Below are 17775 nucleotides of genomic sequence, written 5' to 3'. Positions count from 1 at the left end.
TAAGTTACATTTTATCCCACCATAGTTCATTCCATCATAGTCTTACAGTTATGATTCTGTATGTGATTCGAGGTCTGTTGTGTTAGTTTTCCATCGTGGTGTTTGATTTCATTTCAAGGGAAGGTGCTGTCTTGCACGTATGCATATTCTTATCATGTGCTACAGGAAGACAAAGGCGGCCGGGAGACTCTTTTTCTTTGGCCCCCGGTTTAACATCGCTCAAACATCATTTCGTTTTACGTCCATCAAGTTCAGTTTGTTGTAACTCTGTCCGCCGGACGCACCTCTCGGGTTATACCGAGATTCGCGTTGTTATGATGGAGGTATTATTTATTTAAAAATAATAATTTTTATCTTGAGTTATGAGGCAAGTTCCTCAATTCTGTGACATATCCCTTGGTTCTGTAAGGTTATATAACGGAATATAGTTTACAGTGAATAGCGTTAACATTGATGTTATGTATGAATTATGTATTGTGATTTCTTCAACTTAAAACCTGTTCGCCTGGTTTTGCTGACACACGTTGCGCACTCCAAGGCAATTCTCCCCACGCCCCCTCCCCTTTGCTTGCACGTGTGGTGTGTGTGTTGTTCATTAGGCTTCAGCTCTCCCTTGAACCCCGATAGCCGGTGTTATCTTTTCTCCCTCACGCTGCGGGGAGACAAAGGCGCCTCTCGCCTCTCCGTTGCCCTTGGCTTACCATAACTCAATTATTCTTTGTTTATGTTCAACAAGGTGGTGATTCACCCCGCTATCCTGGCCCTTCTCCAGCCGTTATTAATTTCTGTGTGACTACGTCGTGCAATATCTTAAACTTAATTTGTCCGCTGAGGTCCGCTGATGCCCTCGCTCACAAGGAATCTCCCCCCACCCCCTCTCTGCCCGCGCGGGCATGGCGTGCCATTCGTCCAGCGGTGGTGGGGGGGGGGGTGTTTACGGAGTTGTATATATTGGTGTTGTGAAAATTGATGCAAAATAATAAAAAAAATGAAAATTGTAATTTACATAATTAATCCGAAATTATGTTAATGTGTGCAATTATGCACATAAATTATGCTAAATCGATAGATAATCATATTAATTTATGCGAGTGGGTGTGGTTATGTTAATGATGGTCTTTATGATAATTAGGTCCCGGTTCGTTGTTTAGGGTTGTGTCATCAACAGAATTAATACAATTATTCTTATGCAGTTATGCTAGTGTGATGCTAGTACGCCAGATTGGTCAATTCGGCTTCATAGTTTATCTTCGTATTGTCGATCAGTATAATACAATTGTTCTCGCTTTAACGTTTACTGAGTGTGTATTAGAGTGTTTATGTAATAGGTCACCAAGTTCATATCTCAATCGCAGAACCAGTCTTATGCAGCAATTTAGAAAGAAATCACACAACTACTTCTGCGTTAATCAATTTTATTTTCTAACTAAACATTAACTTTATAAGTTATTAAAACATGCAAATGCTATGCTAAACAAAAGCTTACACATTATAATATGAACGATTATTATGCTTGAAATCGTCAGCACAGTATCACAGGCGATTGATTAAGATGCAACGATATTCATATAAACACACGATAAAAACAGTGATTATTTCCAAAGGCATAAATGTAACAACAGATCCACCGGACAGATTATAGGATTACCGAAATGGCTTAGAGTGAAGGTGTGTGGCGGGACGTGCTATCTCACGGGAGATTAATTAATTCGTGAACAAGATTGTATCATCAGAAAACCGGTTTAGCACGATTTCTCCCCGGGAGCATAGCTCCGTGGCGACAGTGCCAAGGATTAATTTGTAGTGATGGATCGGTTGGTAATTTATGCGATTAGAAGTACAGCCCAAAACAAAATATTAAAGAAGAAAATTACGAATATGCTTATAAACGGAGTGTTCACCCTTGTCCGCTGTGGTGCCCTCACGACAACTGATGATCTACGAACTTGAATATTGGCTTTTTGGTCAAGGACCCATGTATGCGTAAGTGATATGAATTGTCTTGGGGCGTCAGTGTTCGGAATTAATTCTTTATGTTAATGCAGACCCCTGACTTGTCGTGTAGTGGGGGGCAATGTGCGTCATACGTATTCGTTGATTCTTTCAAGGTAGTCGGTTCGGTTCGGCCCACACACAGGTTGACAGGTTGACGAGTTGACAAGTTGACACAGGTTGAAAAGTTGACACGTAGTTGTAGTTGCGACTGGCCTTCGGTAGATGGCGAACACAGCACGCCCGTGGCGGCGCCGTGGTGTGCTGTGGCTTTGATGGCTCGCTGCTCTCTGGTGGCTGACGGCGCTCTGTGGCTGACGGCGCTCTGTGGCTGAAGGCTCTCTGGGGCTGATGAGCAGTTGAGCTGGCCCGCTGATAAGTCGAGCTGCTCTTAGCCCTTGCTGATGATGAGGTCGTAGCAGAGCCGACCCGCAGATCGTAGCTGGTGATGAGCCGAGTTGCTCTTAGCCAGCTGATGAGCTCGGTTGATGAGCCGAGCCGAGCTGGTGAACTCTGCTGATGAGCTGAGCTCCGCTGATGGTAGCTCAGCTGAGTTCCGGACAAACTCAGCTGAGTTCCTGACGAACTGAGTTTTCAATGTTGTAGCGTTCTCTTTTATGCCAAAATCCTTCCTGTTGGCTCCTCCCCACAAGGTGGGGCTTCTTTTGATTTAGCGGTGTGTCATGGTCTGGAACGTGTGTTCGTATGTGTGTTCGTCCATATGTGTGTCCTTGTGTGCACCATTTACGGCATAGTTCTGCACAACCTTCTTCTTCTATAAACCATAACAACAGGTGCACCAAATCGTCTCACAGGTATCTCTGTCTGTCTTACACAATATCTCCTTTGGCCTTCTTTTTCCATAAACCAAAAAAAACCACAGGCGTTACAAATCGTCTCAAGGCATCTTTCTGTGGCTCCCTCCTCTCAGCTTGCCCATGGCGGCGTGTTATCCTGGCTGCGGTGGCGGAGCGTTATCTACGTTTTCCCATCCTTGTGAATGCAGGTGACTGGAATAATTGCTTGGCGTCTGTCCGCTCTCTCACACTACGATTTTGACAAAGGCCCTCTGCTTCTCTCCCCACGCCCTTGAGTCAACACTGTCCTAATATTCGCCTACGTCCTAAGGCTACAGAATTCATTTTGACTTTAGTAAAACTCTGTGTTTGTCATGCTCTTCGGTCAGGTTGTACAGAAACTTATTAAAGATTAATTAACATTCAGTATTGGATTAACAAATGGGCAATGGTTCATTTATGTAGCTCGTAACTTGGTCTCCAATTAGAGCGAGTGTGAGGATCGATAACTTTAGCCTACTCGTTGTTGAATTCCAACTTTTAACGTTACTGTAGTAGCATTGCAGGTCTATGGTTTTTAGCTGCTTCTATGTCTATCTGCTCTCTGCCTCTCTCCTCTCTGCCTGCACTTGGTTAAATTATTACTTGTTTTATGTTCAAGGTAGTTTACGGAGTCCTGGCTTTCTCGTGAGCGTAGGTGGCCGTCATTATTCTGTTTGGCTCTGGTTTCTATCATTTATTTATATATTTCAATTCAACGGCCCTTTCTCCATTTTACGTGTGGTGTGCGCGTAATTCATTATGCCCTATTTCTCCCCTGGATAAGGTTGCGAGTCCGTCATCCTGGCCCTCCTTCCGTTTTATTAATTCTCAACACCTGGTGTTTTGCAGGTGCAGTTAGCTGCGTGTTTCCTTTATTAAAAAGACATATCTACCAGCAAATTTTATTAATTTTAATTTTGGTCACTATTATTAAAAATGTATATGCAAATTAGATTATTGATATAAATTATGGAAAAAGGTACATATCCAACAGAGTCCTAGCCTTCCCTTGAACACAGATAGCCGGTGATAATTCCTTGCCTTCTGGTGTTATCTTTTCTCTCTCACGCTGCGGTAATCTCTCTTTCCCTCTGTTGCCCTTGAGCGCCGGTGGTTGCGATAATTGCTTGGCGTGGTTTCTGTCCTTGAGTCCACACTGCATCATTATTTGCTTAAGTCCTCTCTTCTGTCTGCTGTGAGTCTGGCGTACGTGTTTTCATTATTATTTCTTGTTAAAAATTATCGGCAAATATTAATTTTCATTTTGGAAAAAGGGGCATATACAACAAGGTCCTTTGCCAATGTCAATACTCTCTCGAGGACCAGTGAGTCGACTCCATTGTGGTCCATCTTCGGGAAGGCAGCCTTTGCTAGCGCCAATAGTGTGCTATGGAAGGTGAGGGGCATCTAGGCCTCCCCTCTCCTCTGCGCAGCAAACTTATGGCGAGCGTTTGATGGCGGTTCGTAGATTGCCACCATTTGAGCACAGGCTTGTTGTAGCGTGGCCCTCGCCGATGGCGGGATGGTGAGAAACGCCACTAGGGCATCGTTGTCAAGCACCGCGGGCAGCACTCTCAGCACCTCTGCCTCCATCCACCCCGCCAAGTCACAGTTTGTCTAGAACCGGCGCCTGGGGGATGAAATCTCAACAGGCGAACTCGACGCAGTCTCAGATTTTACGAGCTCTCCGCCCCGCTCCACGAACAAAATGGCGGCCGAATACACGGGCTGCACCACGGAGCTTTCCCGCTGGCGGGAAATGGCGATGGGATGCTCGACCCCGCGGAGTCATGCGTCGGCGCGCTGTATCCCTTTAATTACGCACGAGACGGGGTTTCACTCCGCGGGCACACTCACCGCAGCACGTCCGCCCCTGAGCCCGCGTAGCGCGTCAAAAGCGTAAAGCGGTCAGTTCCACTAAGTGAATCATGAATATGCGGGGGGCAGCAGCAAAGTCGGGGGTACAGGGGAGCGAGGAATTGGGGGGCCGTAGCCCGCACCTGACAGAGCAGTCGGGAGCAGTAACTCGGTCACGATGGAGGAGTCGGGAGACAACGGCCCCGACAAGTGTGTGTGATGAGTGTGTTAATGTTTTTGAGTGGGTCAGAGGATGTGTCTGTGTGTGTGAGTGGGTTGCTGAGAAGATGGAGTCTGCCTCAATGGCCCGCGATCACAAATCCCTATTTAGCTCCATCAAAAAAGTAACCTGCAGTGCCACAATTATTACCATCATTAGGAGAAAGAACGATGATCCAATCTGCGACCCCCAAGAACAGGTTTGCAGATTTGCTGAGCATTTATGTGAGGTCCTGGGGGAGGGGAAATCCCTCAGCCTGGAAAACATCATGGGACAAAGTTGGTATGACCCTGCTGAGGCTGCGGTGCCTCAAATATTGGAAAAGGGAAGTCACCCCCTGTGAGTGGCTGGCTGAGGTGCTATTTGTTGAGGAAGAACTAAGGCCGATCCAGAGTCTGAGATCAGGAAAGGCACCGTACAGAGATGATCTCCGAAGAGAAATGCTGAGGGATGGTGGCGGTTGTGCACAGACTGCCCGACATGACATCATAACAAGAGTCTGGGCCACTGGACGGGTTCGGCAGGATTGGAAGGATGCCCTGGTAGTCCCCCTATTTAAGAAGGGGGACCGCACAGACTTTAACAACTACAGGGGCATATCACTCCTCAGTGTGCCTGGAAAGGTCCTGGCAAGGATTATTCAAAATTGCCTTGCTAGGCACGCTGAGGAGAGGCTTGCAGAGCCCCAATGCGATTTCTGGAAAGGGCGGTCCTGCACAGATGCCATCTTTTCTGTCCGTCTGCTACAGCAGAGGTGTAGAAAATTCCAACAAGACCTACATCTCTGCTTCATTGACCTGGTCAAGGCCTATGATACCATCAGCAGGCCTGGGCTCTGGGTTGTTCTTCGTGCTTTCAGAGTCCCTGACCCTCTGCTCACGCTCATTAAGGACCTTCATGATGGTGAGCGGGCCCGGGTAAAACTACGTGGCCTGGAGTCAGAGCCATTCCCTGTACACCTTGGGGTGCGACAGGGATGTCCTCTGGCTCAAACATTATTTAACATCTATTTCGACCACGTAGCTCGTGAAACCTTCAGTAGCTGAACCGGAGGAATTTCCATCTGGTACAGATACAATGGGAGTCTGATCGATGCCCGGGTGTGGTAAAGGGATGGCTCCCTATTGGTCAATTACTTTATGTATGCCGACGACATGGTAATTGCGGCTATCTCAGAGGAGGACTTGGAGGCACTGCTGCTGAAACTGGAGTGTTCCACTAAGAGGTGGGGCCTTACCATGAGCCCTACCAAAAGGAAGCACCTGCCTGGGTATTTTGTACCATGGGCACTCCACCCCCACAACTCCCAATCGGTGATGGGGCAGTTGTGGAGAGAGTGGAGCGTTTCCTATACCTGCGCAGTGTGCTCATGACCAGCTCCGGTTTAACTGCAGAGGTCTCACTCCGAATCTGTCGAGTGGCATTATCTTTTCATTGTTTGCGTAATGCTGTGTGGAAGATACCTGGTCTGTCGCTCCGCACGAAGCCTCAGGTCTTCTCGGCCACGATCATTCCTTCCCGTCTCTACGCTTGCGAAACGTGGACCCCCCTAATGGAACATCTTCGCTGGTTGGAAACATTCAGGCTGGCCTGTCTACTATCCATACTCGGTTTAAACAGGCTGGATTGTGTGAGGAGCTCACAAATCCTAGAAAGATCTGGACAAAGTCCCATCGGTGAGCATGAGAGATTCGTTCATGAGGCCATCCACATATACAAGCACAGAGGCAATTTCAACCGAGAAGATGAATTCTGGCTTAGTAACCATTGGAAAGATATTTTAAACAATTTCGGTTCTTAATTAATTGTATTTTACGGTGACCGTCAGACCGCAGCTCTTTCGCTGGCATTGTGACTGTTTCTCTCTCTCCCCTCCTCCCTTCCGAGCATGGATTGACTCGTCCGCCTGAATGTCGCTGTCCGTGGTGCTGGTGTTGAGTGGAAGAAAAAACGCATTTTTCACCATATAACATTGTGATATATAACGACGTATTGTTAGTTGCTCAGCTGATTGGAGAGTATATAGAGTTTAATGATAACATTGAGGAGCTTATATTTTAGTTTTTTATTGGTTTACTATATGGTATTCATTATATAGTGTAATTTATACCCAGTTACTGTATGATTAATAGCTCAGCTTATTGAAAAATATATTAAGTACATTTATTATATTGATGTGATATAGACTTAATTTTTTCACATCGGTTTACTTTATGATAGGTGGTTAGTTGGAGGCTTTTATCGTCCATATACTAAATGCCTCTGTTGATATGTAAACTTTGACTTTAACACAGCTATTTCTGTCACAAGCTAATCCCTCTGCTATTTCAATGCTAAATTCTCCTGCTCTGATATGTAAACTCCTTTGTCAAGGCTCTTCACGCCTCTCACCGAGCTTAAAAGACGCTATTGTTTACTTTATGATAGTTGGTAGTTGGAGGCCTTTATCGTCCATATACTAAATGCCTCTGTGGATTTGTAAACTTTGACTGTAACACAGCTATTTCTGTCACAAGATAATCCAGACATGGGCAAAGTACGGCCCCCGGGCCGTATATGGCCCGTTGGGCTTTTCATCAGGCCCGCCGAACTTGTCCAAATATTATTATTAAATAAAATTTTACCTTTCTCCAGTAATGCCCCCATTAGATGGCGCACTTTAACCGGGAGTTTCAACATGTTTTTTTAATTGTTCATGTTCGTGCAATTTGTTAAATTGCCGTGCAAATAAATGCTTTGCTACCTGTTAAAGACCAAATCCTTTCATGTAATGATTTTTACATGTCATTTTAATTAGTTCACACAAACACTCCATCCATCTGTTCCTGGCCCGGCCCCTCTGTCAAATTTTAGAACCCATTGTGGCCCGCGAGTCTCAAAATTTGCCGACCCCTGAGCTAATTCCCTCAGCTTTTTAAATGCTAAATTCTCCTGCTTTAATATGTAAACTCTTTTGTCAAGGCTCTTCACGCCTCTCACCGAGCTTAAAAGACGCTGCGAATCTTAGCAGCGTTAATTGAAGCTCTGTCGTCCCGACAGTTCTGTTCTTTCACCTGAAGAAGGCTACTTGTGTTATGGCCGAAACGTCGTGAGAATTGTATTATCTTATTTTATTTTATTATTTTATTCTCATTCTACGTGACTTTACAGAAAGAACCAAAGAAGATGAATCCTTGCAGTCACGAAAGCTTTAAATCGAAAGATGGCACCCTGTCACTTAACTTCCTCTCCCCACTCACGCACTTACACTGACGCACACTCACTCTCCCACTCACACACACATTCACACACTCAAACACACTCGCTCACCCACACACTCACCCACACAGCCACTGACCCACTCACACAGTAACACACTCACACACTCATACACAATCCCTCAACCCCACACTTATCCACACATCCACTGACCTACTCACATATACATTAACACTCTCATCACACACACTCAAACACACACACTCACCCACACAGCCTCTGACCCACTCACACACAGTAACACACTCACGCACTTACAGACACTCCCTCACCCACACACACACACTGATGCACTCACACTCACACACAGCCACTGACCCACTTACACACAGTAACACACACACACGCTCACAATACATTCCCTCACCCACACACCCACTGACCCACTCACACACACACTCACACAGTAACACACTCACACACAGTAACACACACTCCCTCACAAAGATCAAAGACCCCCCGTATAGCCTTAACAGACTGTAGGGGAAAGTGCTGTTAGCGAGCACCTATGAAGGCCGGAACGGTATACGAGGAGGTAGGTAGCCAGCACCACGCCCGACCGCCTTTGTCTCCCAAGTGGCGATGTTTACACACCGCACCAGGTACTCATTTAAGGCTGAGTCGACCTAAGGGAGGCCCAAGACCAGTTCAAATAATCGTTACTGGTGTTGGCCGTGAGCGGGAATCGAACCCGAGTCGTGAGGTTCATAGAAAAGTGCGCTAAACGCTACACTACCGCTCCCCAGACCCAGGTGCCACGGGTCGACTTACTGAGATGACTGGCTGATGCATCACCTGTGCCCCCTACTGTGCCAAATTGCTGTGCTTTAGCAACCCGGCGCTCCGCTCATTGTGAGCGTTGCTCCTCCGCCCTCTGTTGTTGTTGGAGGGCGACTGCCTCCAACTGCCCAGAAGTGTCCTTCACAAGCCTCCTCAGCAGAGGCCGATCTTGACACCTATGTTACCAGTCATCGGCATGTCCACTCAGCTCCACGTCCTCCTGTACCACATCACTTCATCTCTTCTCTAGCCCGTGTCACGCCCGTTTATCCTCCTCTATCCGGCCGAACAAAAGCTGTTTAGGCATGTTGTGATTGGGCATGCGGGTTACATGACCTAGCCAACGCAGCCTTGCCTGCCGGAGGTGCTCACCGATGGGACTTTGTCCAGATCTTTCTAGGATTTGTGAGCTCCTCACACAATCCAGCCTGTTTAAACCCAGGATTGATAGTAGGCAGGCCAGCTTGAATGTTTCCAACCAGCGAAGATGTTCCATTAGGGGGGTCCACGTTTCGCAAGCGTAGAGACGGGAAGGAATGATCGTGGCCGAGAAGACCTGAGGCTTCGTGCGGAGCGACAAACCAGGTATCTTCCACACAGCATTACGCAAACAATGAAAAGATAATGCCACTCGACTGATTCGGAGTGAGACCTCTGCTGTTAAACCGGAGCCGGTCATGAGCACACTGCACAGGTATAGGAAACGCTCCACTCTCTCCACAACTGCCCCATCACCGATTGGGAGTTGTGGGGGTGGAGTGCCCGATGGTACAAAATACCCAGGCAGGTGCTTCCTTTTGGTAGGGCTCATGGTAAGGCCCCACCTCTTAGTGGAACACTCCAGTTTCAACAGCAGTGCCTCCAAGTCCTCCTCTGAGATAGCCGCAATTACCATGTCGTCGGCATACGTGAAGTAATTGACCAATAGGGAGCCATCCCTTTACCACACCCGGGCATCGATCAGACTCCCATGGTATATGTACCTGATGGAAATTCCTCCGGTACAGCTATTGAAGGCTTCACGAACTACGTGGTCAAAATAGATGTTAAATAATGTTTGAGCCAGAGGACATCCCTGTCGCACCCCAAGGTGTACAGGGAATGTTTCTGACTCCCGGCCACGTAGTTTTACCCGGGCCCGCTCACCATCATGAAGGTCCTTAATGAGCGTGAGCAGAGGGTCAGGGACTCTGAAAGCACGAAGAACAACCCAGAGCCCAGTCCTGCTGATGGTATCATAGGCCTTTACCAGGTCAATGACGCAGAGATGTAGGTCTTGTTGGAATTTCCTACACCTCTGCTGTAGCAGACGGACAGAAAAGATGGCATCTGTGCAGGACCGCCCTTTCCAGAAATTGCATTGGGGTTCCGCAAGCCTCTCCTCAGCGTGCCTAGCAAGGCGATGTTGAATAATCCTTGCCAGGACCTTTCCCGGCACACTGAGGAGTGATATGTCCCTGTAGTTGTTAAAGTCTGTGCGGTCCCCCTTCTTAAATAGGGGGACTACCAGGGCATCCTTCCAATCCTGCCGAACCCGTCCAGTGGCCCAGACTCTTGTTATGATGTCATGTCGGGCAGTCTGTGCACAACCGCCACCATCTCTCAGCATTTCTCTTCGGAGATCATCTCTTTACGGTGCCTTTCCTGATCTCAGACTCTGGATCGGCCTTAGTTCTTCCTCAACAGATAGCACCTCAGCCAGCCACTCACAGGGGGTGACTTCCTTTTCCAATATTTGAGGCACCGCAGCCTCAGCAGGGTCATCCCAACTTTGTTCCATGATGTTTTCCAGGCTGAGGGATTTCCCCTCTCCCAGGACCTCACATAAATGCTCAGCAAATCTGCAAACCTGTTCCTGGGGGTCGCAGATTGGATCACCGTTCTTTCCCCTAATGATGGTAATAATTGTGGCACTGCAGGTTACTTTTTTGATGGAGCTAAATAGGGATTTGTGATCGCGGGCCATTGAGGCAGACTCCATCTTCTCAGCAACCCAAACACAGACACATCCTCTGACCCGCTCAAACACATTAACACACTCATCACACACACTTGTCGGGGCCGTTGTCCCCCGACTCCTCCATTGTGACCGAGTTACTGCTCCCGACTGCTCTGTCGGGTGCGGGCTACCGCCCCCCAATTCCTCGCTCCCCTGTACCCCCGACTTTGCTGCTGCCCCCCGCATATTCATGATTCACTTAGTGGAACTGACCGCTTTACGCTTTTGACGCGCTACGCGGGCTCAGGGGCGGACGTGCTGCGGTGAGCGTGCCCGCGGAGTGAAACCCCGTCTCGTGCGTAATTAAAGGGATACAGCACGCCGACGCATGACTCCGCGGGGTCGAGCATCCCATCGCCATTTCCCGCCAGCGGGAAAGCTCCGTGGTGCAGCCCGTGTATTCGGCCGCCATTTTGTTCGTGGAGTGGGGCGGCGAGCCCGCAAAATCTGAGACTGCATCGAGTTCGCCTATTGAGATTTCATCACCCAGGCGCCGGTTCTAGACAAACTGTGACTTGACGGGGTGGATGGAGGCAGAGGTGCTGAGAGTGCTGCCCGCAGTGCTTGACAACGATGCCCTAGTGGCGTTTCTCACCATCCCGCCATCGGAGAGGGCCACGCTACAACAAGCCTGTGCTCAAATGGTGGCAATCTACGAACCGCCATCAAACGCTCGCCATAACTTTGCTGCGCGGAGGAGAGGGAAGGCCTAGATGCCTCTCACCTTCCATAGCACACTATTGGCGCTAGCAAAGGCTGCCTTCCCGAAGATGGACCACAATGGAGTCAACTCACTGGTCCTCGAGAGAGTATTGACATTGGCAAAGGACCTTGTTGGATATGCCCCTTTTTCCAAAATGAAAATTAATATTTGCCGATAATTTTTAACACAGCAGACAGAAGAGAGGACTTAAGCAAATAATGATGCAGTGTGGACTCAAGGACAGAAACCACGCCAAGCAATTATCGCAACCACCTGCGCTCAAGGGCAACAGAGGGAAAGAGAGATTACCGCTGCGTGAGAGAGAAAAGATAACATCAGAAGGCAAGGAATTATCACCGGCTATCTGTGTTCAAGGGAAGGCTGGCACTCTGTTGGATATGTACCTTCTTCCATAATTTATATCAATAATCATATTTGCATATATATTTTTAATAATCGTGACCAAAATTAAAATTAATAAAATTTGCTGGTAGATATGTCTTTTTAATAAAGAAAACACGCAGCTAACTGCACTCGCAAAACACCAGGTGTTGAGAATTAATACAACGGAAGGAGGGCCACGATGACGGACTCGCAACCTTGTCCAGGGGAGAGATAGGGCCTAATGAATGACGCGCACACCACACGTAAAACGGAGAAAGGGCCGTTGAATTGAAATATATAAATAAATGATAGAAACCAGAGCCAAACAGAATAATGATGGCCACCTACGCTCACGAGAAAGCCAGGACTCCGTAAACTACCTTGAACATAAAACAATTAATAATTTAACCAAGTGCAGGCAGAGAGGAGAGAGGCAGAGAGCAGATAGACATAGAAGCAGCTAAAAACCATAGACCTGCAATGCTACTGCAGTAACGTTAAAAGTTCGAATTCAACAACGAGTAGGCTAAAGTTATCGATCCTCACACTCGCTCTAATTGGAGACCAAGTTACGAGCTACATAAATTAACCATTGCCCATTTGTTAATCCAATACTGAATGTTAATTGATCTTTAATAAGTTTCTGTACAACCTGACCGAAGAGCATGACAAACACAGAGTTTTACTAAAGTCAAAATGAATTCTGTAGCTTTAGGACATAGACGAATATTAGGACAGTGTTGACTCAAGGGCGTGGGGAGAGAAGCAGAGGGCCTTTGTCTAAATCGTAGTGTGAGAGAGCGTACAGACGCCAAGCAATTATTCCAGTCACCTGCATTCACAAGGATGGGAAAACGTAGATAACGCTCCCCCACCACAGCCAGGATAACACGCCGCCATGGGCAAGCTGAGAGGAGGGAGCCACAGAAAGACGCCTTGAGACGATTTGTAACGTCTGTGGTTTTTTTGGTTTATGGAAAGGGAAGGCCAAAGGAGAGATTGTGTAAGACAGACAGAGATGCCTGTGTAACGATTTGGAACACCTGTTGTTATGGGTTATGGAAGAAGAAGGCTGTACAGAACTATGCCGTAAATGGCGCACACAAGGACACACATATGGACGAACACACATACGAACACACGTTCCAGACCATGACACACCGCTAAATCAAAAGAAGCCCCACCTTGTGGGGAGGAGCCAACAGGAAGGATTTTGGCATAAAAGAGAACGCTACTACATTGAAAACTCAGTTCGTCAGGAACTCGGCTGAGTTTGTCCGGAACTCAGCTGAGCTACCATCAGCGGAGCTCAGCTCATCAGCTGAGTTCACCAGTTCGGCTCGGCTCATCAACCGAGCTCATCAGCCGGCTAAGAGCAGCTCGGCTCATCACCAGCTACGATCTGCGGGTCGGCTCTGCTACGACCTCATCATCAGCAAGGGCTAAGAGCAGCTCGACTTATCAGCGGGCCAGCTCAACTGCTCATCAGCCCCAGAGAGCCTTCAGCCACAGAGCGCCGTCAGCCACAGAGCGCCGTCAGCCACCAGAGAGCAGCGAGCCATCAAAGCCACAGCACACCACGGCGCCGCCACGGGCATGCTATATGTGAGCCATCTACCGAAGGCCAGTCGCAACTACAACAACGTGTCAACTTTTCAACCTGTGTCAACTTGTCAACTCGTCAACCTGTCAACCTGTGTGTGGGCCGAACCGAACCGACTACCTTGAAAGAATCAACGAATACGTATGACGCACATTGCCCCCCACTACACGACAAGTCAGGGATCTGCATTAACATAAAGAATTAATTCCGAACACTGACGCCCCAAGACAATTCATATCACTTACGCATACATGGGTCCTTGACCAAAAAGACAATTTTCAAGTTCGTAGATCATCAGTTGCCGTGAGGGCACCACAGCGGACAAGGGTGAACACTCCGTTTATAAGTATATTCGTAATTTTCTTCTTTAATATTTTGTTTTTGGCTGTACTTCTAATCCCATAAATTACCAACCGATCCATCACTACAAATTAATCCTTGGCACTGTCGCCACGGAGCTATGCTCCCGGGGAGGAATCGTGCTAAACCGGTTTTCTGATCATACAATCTTGTTCACGAATTAATTAATCTCCCGTGAGATAGCACGTCCCGCCACACACCCTCACTCTAAGCCATTTCGGTAATCCTATAATCTGTCTGGTGGATCTGTTGTTGTTGCTATGAGCAGAGAGCAACTCTCATCAGCAGAGTGTGACTCTCATCAGCAGGGTGCGACTCTTATCAGCAGAGCGCGACTCTCATCAGCAGAGCGCGACTCTCATCAGCGGAGCGACTCTCAGCAGCAGAGTGCAGCAGTAGCAGCCGCTGTTGTTGCTGGCAGAGCAGCTCATCGGCAAGCGGACAAGACCAGCTTACCAGCTCAACTCATCCCTGCAGAAGATCCACCACCACCGACGCAGAAGAAGTCTCTACCGCCCGCCAGAATGGCGGGACTCACTGTTTAGTGACGGGGCTACACGGTGCGAGTCGCACCATCAAAAGTAGCATCGCAACGAACGCGTATCGCCAGCGCCCGATAGTGCAACCAGTGGTCATCACGCCAACGACACCACCGTGCCAGCAGCCAGCAATCTACCGACGACCATCGCAACTACAATAACGTGTCAACTCGTCAACCTACGTCAGCCGAACCCGAACCGACTGCCGTGAAAGAAGAAATAAACGATACGTATGATGTACTCTGCCCCCCACCACACGACCAGTCTGGCGTCTGCTTGACGCAAAGAATTCGTTCCGAACACTGGCCTACTGTACACCATCCATATCACTAAAAACACACGAGTCATTGACAAAGGCCTAATTCTCAAGACGGGAACCATCAGTGGCCGTGAAGGTATCGTGACAGACCGAGTGATAACCATCCGTCGTTTATAAGTATAAGTAATCATTTTTCCATCTTAACTATTTTGTTTTGGATTGTACTTCTAATCGCATAAATTACCAACAGATCCATCAATCCGAATTAATTCCTGACATCTTCGCCACGGAGCTTCCCTCACGGGGAGAAATCGTATTAAACCGGTTTCCTTATACAATTCCGTCCACGAATTAATTAATCTCTCATGAGACAGCACGCACCCCACCCCACAACCTCAATCCAAGCCATTTCTGTAATCATCTGATCTTGCCGATGGATCTATTGATATATTTGTGCCTTTGGAAATAATAACTGTTTTGATCGCCTTTTCGTATGAATTTCGTCATTTAATCTTTAAACACCATCGTTAATGATCGCCGCATGTACTCGCGTACTCTACAGACTACTCAACTGTTCCATGACCCAATGTGCTAACAACGTGATAAGGGTTTCTTATGGATCTCTGAATGAACGCCGTACTGTGTGTGCAAATTCCAGTATAATCTTTCATAATAGAGTATCAAGGTTTGTTTTGTTTAGATGTTTAACGACTCTCTCTCTCTCTCTCTCACCAACTGAGCTCGCGTTATGCAGCGGAATTAACCACAGGTGCTGTTGTCAAAGTGAAACAACGCAGTCGTGATGGTTACTGTGATGATACTGTGTTGAAATTCCAAGTTCGAGAGTTCGAATATTATATTAGAATTAAAGTTTAGTTAGAAAATGAAATTGATTAACGCATAAGTGATTGTTTGATTCTTTCCTGAAATCTATGCATAAGAACTGGTTCTGCGTTGAGATATGAACTTGGTGACCTTACATAAACACTCTAATCCATACTCAGTAAATGTTAAAGCAAGAATAATTGTATTATACTGATCGATAATACGAAGTTAAACAACGAAGCTGAGTTGACTCTGGCATACTCGCATCACACTAGCACAGTGGTTCTTAACCTGGGTTCGATCGAACCCCAGGGGTTCGGTGAGTCGATCTCAGGGGTTCGGCAGAGCCCCCGCCACAGAGGTCCGGACACACTTGAATTATTGTGTAAATTTGTGATGACACACACGGCCCGCTTGGCCATCACTGGCTGCAGATGATCATGCTACACTGCTTGGCCAATCAGCGCTGCGGGGAATTTAGTGCGTACTCAGTAGTCAACGTGTGACTGTTGTTGTCGTACGTCGTGTGATTTCTTTAATATTTTATCCATACTAACTATGTCGGGCAAAAGAAGAAAGTGGTCGGACGAATATGTACAACATGGATTCTCATGTATCACGGAACGTGATGGGAGTGAGCGTCCTATCTGCATGATTTGCAACGCCAAGTTGAGCAACTCTAGTCTTGCACCGGCAAAACTAAAGGAACACTTCTTGAAGCTGCATGGAGACGGGGAATACAAGAACACAACACTTGCTGAATTCAGGGTGAAGAGAGCCAGATTCGATGAAAGGGCCACTCTGCCTGCTCTTGGATTTGTACCTGTTAACAAACCGATCCTGACAGCATCGTACGAAGTTGCTTACCTGATCGCAAAGCAGGGCAAGCCACACACCATTGGTGAAACACTTGTGAAACCAGCTGCATTAAAGATGGCGAATCTGATACTCGGAACAGCGGCCGAAGGTAAATTATCCCAAATTCCCCTTTCAAATGACACCGTCAGTGACAGAATAGAAGACATGAGTAAAGACATCTTGGCTCAAGTAGTCGCGGATCTGATTTCAAGCCCGGCAAAATTCAGCCTTCAACTCGACGAAACCACAGACGTTTCTGATCTAAGCCAGCTTGCTGTTTTTGTACGCTATGTGAAAGACGACATGATAAAAGAAGAGTTTTTATTTTGTAAGCCTCTTACAACAACAACGAAGGCAGCCGATGTGAAGAAGCTTGTGGATGACTTCTTCAGAGACAACAATCTTTCATGGGATATGGTTTCTGCAGTTTGTACGGACGGAGCTCCAGTCATGCTGGGAAGAAAGTCTGGTTTTGGTGCGCTAGTAAAGGCCGATGCACCACACATCATTGTGACGCATTGTATTCTGCACAGGCATGCGTTGGCAACAAAAACCTTACCTCCAAAAATGGCAGAAGTATTAAAAACTGTGGTGGAATGTGTGAACTATGTGCGAAAAAGTGCTCTGAGGCACCGCATCTTCAGTGAGCTCTGTAAAGAAATGGGCTCTGAATTTGAGGTACTTCTGCTCCATTCTAATATTCGGTGGTTATCCCGGGGACAGGTGCTGAATCGTGTTTTTGCCATGCGTGTGGAATTAGCCCTGTTTTTGCAAGAGCACCAACACTGCCATGCAGATTGCTTCAAAAATCCTGAGTTAATTCTCATTTTAGCGTACATGGCTGATATATTCGCAGCTCTCAATCATCTCAATCAGCAGATGCAGGGTGGTGGAGTCAATATCATGGAAGCGGAAGAACACCTGAAGGCTTTTCAAAAAAAGCTACCGTTATGGAAACGACGAACAGAGAACAATAACTTCGCAAACTTCCCGCTTCTGGACGACTGTGCAAGTAAGATCGAAGATGTGTCTGGAATCGGAGATATTTCTATATCCACGGAACTGAAGCAAACAATTGCCACGCACTTAGATGAGCTTGCAAAGTCTCTCGACGGATATTTCCCTACAAGAGAGTCATATCCAGCATGGGTGAGACAGCCGTTCACGTTTTCTGTTGAAACAGCAGATGTCAATGATGAATTCCTCGACGAAATCATTGAAATTCAGCAGAGCCAGGTTCAACAGCAACTCTTCAGAACAACAACGCTCTCAACGTTTTGGTGTCGACAAATGAACAAG

At 47.2% G+C, this 17775-nt stretch overlaps 1 long non-coding RNA gene across 1 annotated transcript; it reads left to right on the top strand.

The window, feature by feature from the left end:
- Nucleotides 1-12794: 12794 nt before the first annotated feature.
- Nucleotides 12795-15233, top strand: LOC142922551 (uncharacterized). Its single transcript, XR_012940154.1, has 2 exons — nt 12795-13776; nt 14304-15233. It is a non-coding gene; the product is annotated as an uncharacterized LOC142922551 (long non-coding RNA).
- Nucleotides 15234-17775: the final 2542 nt, after the last annotated feature.

The sequence above is a fragment of the Petromyzon marinus genome, unplaced genomic scaffold, assembly GCF_048934315.1.
Source record: "Petromyzon marinus isolate PM22_M1 ecotype Great Lakes invasive population unplaced genomic scaffold, UKy_Petmar_22M1.pri1.0 PM_Scaffold_100, whole genome shotgun sequence".
Taxonomy (NCBI): domain Eukaryota; kingdom Metazoa; phylum Chordata; class Hyperoartia; order Petromyzontiformes; family Petromyzontidae; genus Petromyzon; species Petromyzon marinus.
This window is presented reverse-complemented; position numbering and strand designations above follow the sequence as displayed.